This window comes from Populus alba, chromosome 7 (genome assembly GCF_005239225.2).
Source record: "Populus alba chromosome 7, ASM523922v2, whole genome shotgun sequence".
Lineage (NCBI taxonomy): Eukaryota > Viridiplantae > Streptophyta > Magnoliopsida > Malpighiales > Salicaceae > Populus > Populus alba.
In genome coordinates, this window is record NC_133290.1 from 9140619 (window position 1) to 9152816 (window position 12198).

Genomic DNA, 12198 nt, shown 5'->3' on the forward strand with positions numbered 1-12198 from the left:
TTGACTTTGTACTTTATTTCATTCATATTTTTAAGTTAGCTATTTGGTTATTCGTTGAACTTTTCAGAACTTGTTAAGAAGATTATATTAGGTTTTTGATTCAAATAATCAATGGAGTGAAGTTTTCTAATATGATTTTAGCTTTTTTTTTTTTTTTTAAGTATTTGAATTCTTGATTGTTCATTTTAGGGTTTTTTTCCCTCTAGATTAGCATCATAATCTCTCATTAAATTTTAGATTCAATACAAATTATCTTGCTTTTAATTGGGTTACAAGAATGGGATCTTGCATAAAATTAATGTAAGCCAGGATTAAAAAAAAAACAGTTATAGTTTACGAACTAGGCATAAAAAATAGATATTTTGATAGGCATAAAAAACAGTAATATTAACATTTTAAAATAATAAAAAAATATAAAAACTAATTTAAGACTAAAAATTTCAAAAACTTTTATAAAAAGTTTGATAGTAGTTATTATTTTTAAGATATTTTTTACTTAAAAATATATTAAAATAATATTTTTATTTTTAAAAATTATTTTTAATATTAATAAATCAAAATTATTTAAAAATATAAAAATATAAATTTTAAATAAAAAAATTTAAAATTTATCCACCGTCATTTCGAAGTTTCAATTTTTTTTTAAAACACAAAATACAAAACAAACAGCAACTATTTCACAATACCATAAATTTGCTACTCTATTCTTTAGCAGTCGACACACAAAACACAAACTTACAATGAATAGCCAGCTGCCCCGTCATAAATTCATCGCCACCGTTTCCCCGACGACTCGCCGCCGCTCCACCACCATTGATCCAGAACGACAAGGAAAGAAACAGTTAATAACAAGCTAAAAAAAGCAACCTTTAGTAAGTTTTTTTTTTTTGTTGATGGTTTTTTGGTTTGAAAGATGGTAACTTGTTTCTTTTTCTGTTTTTTGTTTTTCTTGATGGGTTTTGTATTTATTTTAATGGTTTTGGCTTGTTTTTGCAGGTTAAGTGGGACTAACAGATGGGTGTTGAATTTGCCCTTTAATATATAGAATATAGAGCAATGCAAGAGCAAGATGAGGTTGAGGAAGCTGTTAGTTTCACTGATTGGGATTTAGCTTATCATGCTAGAGATGCCCCTTTGTCTGTTAAAATGGTAAGCTAGTTTTTGTTTAGCATTTCTGGTTTTGATAGTTTATTATTAGTTTTTTTTACCCAATCAGCTATATATATAAAAAAAATAGGAATGATTTGTTTTATTTTTTAATGACAAATAATTATTTTATTTTTAATGAGTTATTTTGTTTTTATTTGACGTTATTTTTTTTGTTAACATTACCAATCTCTTCATTTTAAAATTTTAACTAAATTTTATTTAATATATTTTAACTAAATTTTATTCAATATATTTTAAGATCCCTCATAAAATTTCAGCTCAATCTAATAGTTGGATTGAAAATTATATTAAATAACATAAAATTGGTCAAATTGTGATTTTTTTATTAAATTTTTGAATTTCTTAAAATTTTTTAAAATTTTAAATTATGCTAAAATATCATATTAAAAGGTTTCACGTAAATTTTTAAAATTTTTTGATATCTCGATTAAAAATTAAAAATTATTTTTATATAAAACTAATAAAAAAATATTAATAAAATTTTTATCTGGACTAGAGCCCATCGAGCTCATACATGCCTCTGCCCTTGGGTGGGGATGCTGGGTGGCTTGTTTTGATGGATTAAACCAATCTAACTTGCCCCCGGGGTTGATCTGTTCCGTTGACTCAAGTCATTTGGAGCTAATGGCTAGGTATTTGAATGCTGTGCCATTAGAAGAGTTTAAAAATAGAGGGGAGCCTGTAGTCATGAGCTGTTTCTGGGCTGTGGTGGGCTTGGGATTCCTTTTCTTGGAGATCTAAGAACCCGTTGTTTAAGTAATTTAGTATTCGATAGAAATGGAATAGTTAGATTGAAAGGGAAGTGTTGAGTTTATAATTGGTTGTGGAATTGTCAGAGACTGAAAGGCTCGTCTGAATGTATCTTGCGTGCTGAACCTATTTTGTATTTCACTTGATTATGCACCTGGTCTCTATTTTTTGGGTTGCTCATTTATTTTTTTTATTTTTCTTACATTTACTTGAAGTTGTAACTTTTAGTTTTGCTTGAAATTGGTCAACCCTGTTTGTTCACTCTTTGATCAAGAGTCCTCAACCCCTAAATAAAAACAAACTAAACTGATATTTTTCAGTTTGGCTTTTATTTTGGTCTTTCTTGAAGAACAGTTTGGTTCCAGTCCTCAAACTTATGAACCGATGAAAGCTTGGTTTGGTTTTGGGATCGACTCTGACCTTACCTAAAACCAACCAGTGAACACCAATAAGGGTCGGAAGATAGTTTTCCTAGCTAGTGGTTCCCAAAATTATACATTTAATAATAATAATAATAATAATAATAATTTACTCACACAGACTTGCTTGGGTTCTTAGCCAATCCATTTGTTCATTCAAGCATATTGTTTTCCAATTATTTCTTGCATCTTTGCTCGCAAGTAATATAAAGCTGAATTCTCCATGCTCAAGGTGATAGGAGCAGTTAACACCAGCTTGCTGGGGTTTTGCATCACATCGATCGTTTTGCTCCTGATAAAGTGGCTTTGCTTTTGGTAGTTTTTTCTCTTTGAATCAAAGCTCTATGTAGTTTCGTACTGTTTGTTTGAATGTTAGTATCCATGAAATTCTCAGTTTAGCATTTACATGTTACGCCAACTTTAATTAACTAAGTATTCATGATTTTATAATATTGTTTGTGCTCACTTTGCAGACAAGTCTAAAGGCTTTATCTGGGTAGTTTCTTATATAAACGATGTTGCCCATGTGTCTCTTCTTCAATCATGATTTTTGGAATGAGCATGTGGAACTGTGTGCGTGATGTGATGGGTGCATTGCTTGAACTTGTAATATACGTGGTATGTGGTCTTGCAATTATTTGCAACTGTATTTCTGTAGTGTGAGGGAACCATCATATATTTTTCTTGGTTTATCATTCTACAGGTTGCTTCAAATGGAAAATATGTTGATCCATGCCTTGATATGCTTGTAAACAATTTTATGCCACCAATGGAATCACATATGCTCAGGAATGCATGTGTACAGGCAATAAAGGAACAAGTTCTTCCTCGTGTGCATACTGGTCTAGAAGTCATTGTTGATTTGGTGCCTATGGTAGCTATAAATTTGTCTACAACAGTTGTCCAAAAGAGGCCTATGTTCTTTAGGAAGGATTTCAACACGGATCATCTAAAATGTCATGTGAGTTCAATTTGTAGTCGTGGTTTGGATTATTTTTCCCTCTTTGGATGTGCTCACGCTATCTCTGAACAGATGTTTAGTTAAGTAGTTGAAAGATATATTAAAGTTCTTCTTTCTAATTACAGTTAACCCATCCTGCAATATCCTATGGATAATATATCCTGAAAAGGGATCCTTTAAATAATTCCTGACGGATCTTGGCTATGATTGTTGTTTAGTATTTGTTCTTGTTATTCATTTGCCCTTTACAGCTGTAGATATATTTGAAGAATATACTAATGTTGGAGGGCGGTGCTATTAGAGAATTTGTTGGGAACAATATGCTCGTGGAAGTGGTGAATATGCTGTCCAATTCTAGAATTGGATATAAGTGGTTGTAATAAGTTGGTTCTTGGAATTTCTCTTATTTTTTGCATCACCCTTAATGTTAAAGAGCTTTCCCTACAGGTTGCGATTGGCTGGGATGAAATGTTAAGGGATGATCTCTGTAAAGGCATCTTTACAATGGAGTTAGAAGATGAGGATGAGGTGGCTGATGACGATGGTCAGGCAAATAATGATGGTGAGGTCTGATCATGATCCAGATTCCACAACTGATCATCGTAGAGTTGTATTAATTTCTGGAACAGACAAATGAAAATATTATTTGTGGGTAGTCCAGTTAACTAAAATACTAAATACATGACCATTTTATTCCTGAGACCTCCTTTGAGTATTTCACCACCTCCTGACTGTGCATGGTTGATGGCTGTCCAGTAAACTGAATGCATGACTATTTCATTCCTGAGAACTCCCTTGAGTGTGAGAATACCTTGACATGTATGGTGGCGCTTGTGTGTATTTTACACTATTAGTGACAAAAAATTTACCTTACTGTGAACCTACTGATAAGCTTTTGTGCATGCATGCTGTTGTTCCTGTCCGCACAATGTGCATTTTTCATGTTGTTTGTGTGTAGATTGAAGAGTTTCAAAAATACTTGGAAACTCTGTACCATTAAGCTATTTGGTGATAGCTTCAAACTAATTGTTTTTAAAAATCATGCTGTCATGGCCTCTACTTCTGTTTCTATTGGTTTTAATTGTGAGATCAATGTTACATATTGATATTCAAGATATAGTCCCAATATGTTACTGTGTAAAGCAATTCTCATTCCATGATGCAGAGTATGTGGTGCTGAATGCGTTTTTTTATTATATATTGGGCAGCACATATGATAGTTACAAATTGAATTTCTACCTTTTTGTCTTGTTGTCCAAAGTGAAACCAATATCTTGTTATTTTCTCAGCTTCCAAGTACATTAATTCTCAATAGTTTAGGTAAAAGTGTTACTGGATAGCTTGATGATACAATTTTTGAGCATCTAGAAGCCTCTGCAGATAAGAAGGCTTTGGGTGAGGTATTTTCTGAAGTTATATTCGTTGAACTTCATATCTTTATTTCATAGGCTTGCATCCAAAATTATTTTTTTCCCTTGATGTTGTAGGTATTTGAAACGCTTTTGTCTTCATTCATGGCAACTATCTTGACACATACAAGTCAAAGTTTGCTCAGGTGAGCAATTGTCTTACTTTCATGTGTATGTGAATGGTTGGGATATGCTAACTGTTACTTTCATAGGCTTGCCTTTTTTTTTTTTTTTTTTTTTTTTTTGGGGGGGGGTGTTGAAGTTCTTTGTAAGAGGGCTGGATGGTCTTTTCAGGGAGTGCTGTCTGTTTATTGTTTTTTAAAGATGGGCTATATGTTTGGCATTGAGGAAGAGCGCTCTTCTTATTTTTTTTATTTGATTTCATATATACAGTTTGTGATTTTCCATGCCTGTGCACTTGATCCGGAATTGCAGTGTGAAATTTGCCCAAACACTTGCAGATATGTTCATTTCTGATTGCAACCCACCGCTTACCAGGTAATATAGCGATTATCTTTTGAGCCACTTGCTGTGTACTCATACTTTCTCTCTTACAAAGATGCAACGCTTCCATGCTCTCCTGTTTACCTTCCACATTAAGTTCCTAAAATTGTATAGAATGTGCATAGTCACATGGAATGTGGCTGTTGTCCTGATTCCTGAGTATCATTTTTTTAATGAATGTTTGCATGTTCGATGCAAGATGAGTGCTAGGGCTTATCTTGCTAGCTATTTGGCTCGTGGGAAGTTTCTATCAGTTTCCTCTCTCGTAAATGTGTTGAAAAGGTTATGAGACATGCTTAACATTCTGTTTTTTTAACTATGAAGATCCAGTTAATATTTTGTTATTTGTGTTGTTGCAACAACTTGATATATTAGAAAAGAAAATCATTTAGGATAACTTATTTAATGTGCTGCTTGGGTTTATGGTGGGGTTTGTGACATGAATCCAAAAGCACCTCAAGCCTTCTTTTATGCATGCCGGGTATACAGTGCTTTGATAAGTTCTGAAGTTGTGACATGACTGATATTTCTTTCATATGATCTATTTTAGCTTTTTGGAAAATTTCATCATGGACCATGTCAACTTTAAATGTGCTTTCAAGATATCCTGTAATTGATTGTCTAATGTGCTTGTGTGTCAGTCCTGTAATTGATTGTCTAATATATGTGTGTGTGTGTGTCTGTCCTGTAATTGATTGTCTAATATGTGTGCGAGCATGAGCAATCTCCTAGATTTTGTGCTTATGGGATACAGGGACATTTCATTCTATTGACATTTTATCACGTCTATTGTCACTTAATGCTTTAGCTACCAAAAACAATGTTAGCACTAACATCTTCACTACTTCCATTGCCATAAGCAGCTTCACACTGACCACTTCCATTTGCCACACTACAGTACTTTCTTTTCTGTAGTTCATTGCTGCTTAGAAGCACAATGACTCCCATTACTGGTCCTCACCTGTTGCTCTAAAACTGCACATGATTGGGGTTTTCAACTTTTTTTTTTCCTTGTACTGTTACTGCAACATCTATTCTGGATACTCTAACAAGAGTTTCCTCAATTATCATATGATACATTCTTCCTGGTGGCAGCAGTTGTGAAACCAATGTATTGATGTTTTTTTTCTTACCACAGGGAATTATGAACGTGCTCTGCTTTCATATGAGATCAATAATGAATGTTCCTGCGCTCAATCACAGCTTCCCCTCATGTCTATAGAATCAATATTGAAGCACAAATTGGGGCCTTTGGAGGTGAGTGATGCGGCCTTAAACATAACCAACACCCCATACCCCAACCAAATTTTGTAATAAAAATAAGAACTCGTCTTACCAGATTCTAAGCTTCTATTGGTTTTGATGGATGAATAGGTGTGCGTACCATCTATTGTTAATGAGTTTCTCAAACAAGCTAAAGCAGCCCATCTGTTCACCATCTCTAAAGCATTCATCTTTGAAGATTTGCTAGAATCAGATCTTTCTAGGGACTTTGATGGGCTGGAGTGGCTGGACATGTTCTTCCCATTTGACCCATGTTAGCTGAAGAAATGTGACAATTTTGAATTCTTGGATCTGACATTGACTTGTCTTTTAAAGGGGATTTTAAAAAAAAGTGAAATCCTCATACCACACATTTTGGAGTTAGGTCACTTCAGCAAGTAAAACGTTTAGAGGTAGGAAAGAACCATTTTTTGGCATAAAAAATAAGATATTGACATTTACACAAGTTGCTGATGCTTCTGTTAGAAGTTTCATTTTGTTTTTCCTTGGAATTCTGTCAGAGGTTTCCTCCGGCTGAATTTCTTATACTGGAACTGACACATGAGTGTCCTCTACTGGTCCAAATGAAGTGGGGTTACTTGAATTTGGGTTAACATTACAAATAGAGGATTTTTTTAGGATGTTTGCCGTTAGCCCGTGGTCAACTTTGAGCCTAAATTTCTGTCTCTTTATTGCATGGGAAAATGAGTCTGTCCTACATGGTTTTCAAGTTTAGAGTGTCTTCTTTCAAGATTATCTAACTATGCATGCATTGGAGTTTTTTCTTTTTGGAGTGGTGAGTGAATTTTTTTTTTATTTTTATGTGAGTAACCTTTGTTGTTGGATTTTCATTACTTCCAGCTACCAGAAACCATGTCAAAACTGCGAACTATGTTGAAGAGGAAGACAACAGTGATGAAGATATTGCTGATGATTTTGGGGTTGTAAACCAAGAGAATATCATGGAAGAAGGGATGGCAAGGAGTTCGACCAAGATATTGATCTCGATGAATTTGACTATGGGATGAACAAGATGTCTATCACACCTAAGAATACATCAGGTTTGAAGTTTGGGGGCTGGACGAATGCCTTCAACTATAAGACCCTCTACAAGTCCAGAGTCCTTATGATAAGCCTAAAAACTTTAAAAAGGAATAATGCTTGCATTCAACAAGTTGATGAAATCGTTATTTTTCTTATTTTTTCCACTTGGCTCACCGAGTTTGGGTCGGGCCAAAGTTTCGATATCTAATCTTTGTCGAGCTTTCCAACATCTTGTAAATTTATCATGTCAGATTATAAATCTTGAAACTGTACTCTGTATGTGCATTGATCGTCAATTTCAAGAAAAGAAGAAAAAAGTCCGAAGAATGCTAGCAGCTTAAATTATCCAAAAACGAAAGAATCAATCTTAATTTAACAGTAATATCAAAACATACATGTTCTTAATGTCAAAAGGCCCATCTAAGATACAAATGTAAGTTTACTTTTCATATGAAAGATAAACTGATGTTCCATATGAAAAGGAGAGCATACTTTACTTTTGCTTATATGTAAATATCCTCAGGCGAAGTACTTCAGTTACTGAAGGGTCCAGTTTATCTCCAGGACATGTCCTATTGATTGCAGTTGTTACTAAAGGGTCCAACGCTTCAACTTGGAGGGAATCTTGCCTCAACCAATGATTGATTAAGAGTTCCATGGGATGCAGAACTTCCAAGCTTTGGTGAAGTTGACAAATTCTCAACTTCGTTCCTTGTCTTTGAATCTCTCTCATGCTCTGTAGTAAACATGGCCAAATCTTAATGTCAGGAAAAGAATGCTTGAGAGTTGCAGCAATAACAATAAAGAAAAGATATAAAGATATTGAATGGGTGTTAAGATTCTAAAACTTGTCTTCTTTTTTCTATTTAAGAGTTGAGCAATATTCTTGAGCTAGGTGCATCCAAGTCCATTTTTTTGTTCCAATCTGATAACTTCCGAGTAATAAATCACTATATATTTCATGAGGATGTAGTGCATTAAATGTATAAAAATGCTACCACCAAGAATGCTACCATCTGAACTAGGTAATGCAACGGTTAGACCACCAGTTCTGTGGTGCTGACCATTGATCTCTGAAAAGAAAAAGGAACCAGAAAGTGACAAGATTTCGAAATATCCTTGCAGCGCAGCCAATACCAGGAAAGTTACAGGATGCGGGATATTTTTTTATTTAAGAGCAAAATACCCGTATGAATCAGACTTCAGAATAACAAATGATGGCTTGTAACAAAAAGGTTATCCTTTTGTATTTCTTTTGGTAATGAGAAAGGGAAAAGGAAAGAAAGAAAGAAAAAAGTGACAAAAATAAAGAAAGTGTAAGTGTATAAAGGGAGTCCAGATTCATAAACATGTGTACTTAAGACAAAATATATGCTCCCAAAAACTTGATATTCTTGAGTCTCTAAACAGGCAAAAGGAATCCCACATAACATATTTTTGAAGCTCACTATCAACCAGAAAGTAAGTCCATGACCCATCATTTTATTATATTAAGAATCATTTCCATTCAATGGAAACAAGTTTTTTGTTTTCTAAATTTTTTAAACAAAAACAAGAAAAAAAAATCGCAAAAGATGCCAAATACCCAATAAAATTACAGAATTTGCAGTGTTCCCATCATGTTTTTCAGGGACTATTAAGGGATCAAGGGAAACAATACACATCATAGGCTAAGAAAAATCATGAGTATCCAATGGCATTGCTTAAGGACCAGTTAAGGCTTGACTAACAATTAACGCATTTTAATATTATTCATTGATATTTATTATGTACTTAGAAAGCATAATAAATACAATCTTTTGATTTTCAGTGCACCATAATGGTGCTTTGATATTCGAGGGAATTATAGTTAATGCAGCTTAAGAACCTCCGACTATAACAATTTAGCAAATAAAAATAAAAATAAAAAATGGGGTTATGAAATCATGATATCTATTTGCTTTTTTTCACCTTTTTATTTTTATATTCATTTATCGTATTTAAATTCATTTGAATTTTATATCCTTTATGCATTTTGATCTTACAAATATTAATATATATTATATTATAAATAGAAGTAGTGCTGAGAAGATGTTTATACAACTATATTTACAAGAAGATATTAAATAATAATACTCTCTCTTTGTTTCCCTAATCTTTATTGTTCTATAATACATTATCAACGTGATTACTTTTTATTTCCATATTGAAGTACATAATCATATTTGATTTGTGGATAAAAAGTAGCAGGTATATTTATCTACTTGATTTTTTGTTTTAGTTATTTAAGTGAATCACTTTTTTTAAAAAAAATTTTTATAAAAAATTTATTCAATACTTGAGCAAATGTTTATTCAATATTTATTATAATGTTTAAACCAAATTTCTAACAATTTTGATTTTTTTCTTGAAGTAACCATGAAAAATCTTGCAAAACTTAAGTTCCTAGCATCGGATATTACGGGTAAGAATTATATATCATGGGTTCTTGATGCCAAAATTCATATGGATGCCATGAGTCATGGAGACACCATCAAAGATGGAAATGAAGCATTTAGTCAAAATAAGAAAATTGCCATGATTTTCGATTGCCATCATCTTCACGAGGAGTTGAAATTTAAGTTTCTCACAATCAAAGATCCCTTTATTCTTTGAAAAACTTGAAAGAAAGATATGACCATCAAAGGACATTTATTCTTCTAAAAGCTCGTTATGATTTGATATATTTACGATTGTAGGATTTTAAATCGGTAAGTGATTATAACTTTTCAATGTTTAATATCAATTCTAAATTGAAAGTATATGGAGATAATATCATCAATGGAGATACGTTAAAAAAAAACATTATTTACTTTTCATGCATCGAATGTGTTCTTGTAGCAACAATACAGAGAACGAGGTTTTAAAAAAAAAATACTCTAAACTAATTTCATATCTCCTAGTGGTTAAACAAAATAATAAGCTTTTGATGAAAAATCATGAATCATGACTGATTGGTTCAACTCCATTCTCTAAAGTGAATGCAACGAGATATAATAATAATTATGCTCATGGTTATGCTTGTAGTAGAGGTAGTGGACATGGACATGGGCGAAGACGAATTAATTTTCACAATTATAATGGTCATGGTTCTAATAAACCTTATTGGAATAAGGAGAAACAAGAAAAGGGATATATAGCGGAGATACCAAGAAGATAGAAAATATTTGTTATAGATGTTGAATGAATGAACGTTGGTCACGTGCCTGATTAGTACTTAAAAGTGTATATTTATCAAGGTTTTATATCATCATTTTGCACTTGAAGTATCAATAACTCCTTAACTAAAGCATGCTTTTATAATAACAAGTCTAATACTATAAAATACCCTAATATATGGTAAATGTTCATCTTAAATGCAGGCCTATCACATAAATCAAAGGATTGATTGATGAATTCAACTACTGAAATTTGTGAAGATAAAGAGAGGGTGAAACTTAGAAAAGAGAGTTGGTGCAGTCCAAATTGGAACACTGTTCGGTAATTGGGTTATATCTCGGGTTCTAGATGTCTAAATGACCTCAAATTGTTACACAGATTCAGTAAGACATAGGCCTATAACTTTCATGTTTTCATCAAGATCTAAGAAGGCCGTTTTCAAGTCCAAATTATAGCAACAATGGAGAAGTCCAAATTTGTCCTGCAGCCCGAACACTGTTCAGTGTTTGGCCTATATCTGGAGTTCTAGAAGTCCAAATGACCTCCATTTTTTTTTCTAGAAAGCTGAGTCAATTTCCTACAACTTTCATGTTTTTCAGAGGACCCAGTTCGGATGGTAGAATTTTTGTTTTATTCAGACAAGAAGATAAGGATTTTCACCAAGTCAAAAGTTGGCCACCCACTTAACAATTAGTCATCAAATCAATAATTCCGAATTTTGGCCTATAAAAGGAGGCATTTGCCATGCATTTAGGAGCTTGGTTGTTCAGATCAAGTTCATGCTCTTTATTTCTCTCTTTATATTTTTTTTGTAATTTTTAAGTTTTGCTTTCATTAATATCATGTTTATGCTTTTCATTTCCTTTCCTTTACTTAGTTAACTTGTATTTTCTTTATGTTATTGTTTTGTTTATTTATGTTTCTCTTCTTCATTATGTTTAGCTAAGTTTATTATGTCAAGGTGAAAAGGTTACACTAATGGTGTAAGAATAAATATAGTGTAAACTCAACATGGACCATAATGTTTAATATTAACATGTCTTATCTTTTTATCTTACTAATTCTTAATACCTTGCTTGTTAAATGGTTAATCTAGATTTGTGTTGTATAACACTTGGTACAACAAATGCTTGTCACTCTCATAGCCCAACTGTATGGTATTACCTACACCTGAGCTATGAAAGGAACTTGATTTGTTGTTAACATCAGTTAACATCATGAATTCCTGACAATATTTAAAAGTTTGGTGTTATGTAAATAAGATAATTAATATGATCATGTTAATAATTTATAATGAGCTATTAATGACAAATCATCTGATTGGAACCTCCTTCGTGTGTGGTTTTCAAATTGAGTAATAAGAGTTTATACTATACTTGTTTGAAATACCATTGGTGGATCCTCTAACCTTGACATTTGTTTTTATCATTGTTTAATCTTTACATTAATCTTCCATCTCAAAGTTCTCATTAATTTCTTCCTCTTCTTTTTTTACCACCAC

The 12198-nt window shown here is 32.7% G+C and overlaps 1 pseudogene; it reads left to right on the top strand.

The window, feature by feature from the left end:
- The first annotated feature begins 675 nt into the window (after nt 1-675).
- On the top strand, nt 676-6580 carry LOC118045590 (uncharacterized; annotated as a pseudogene).
- Nucleotides 6581-12198: the final 5618 nt, after the last annotated feature.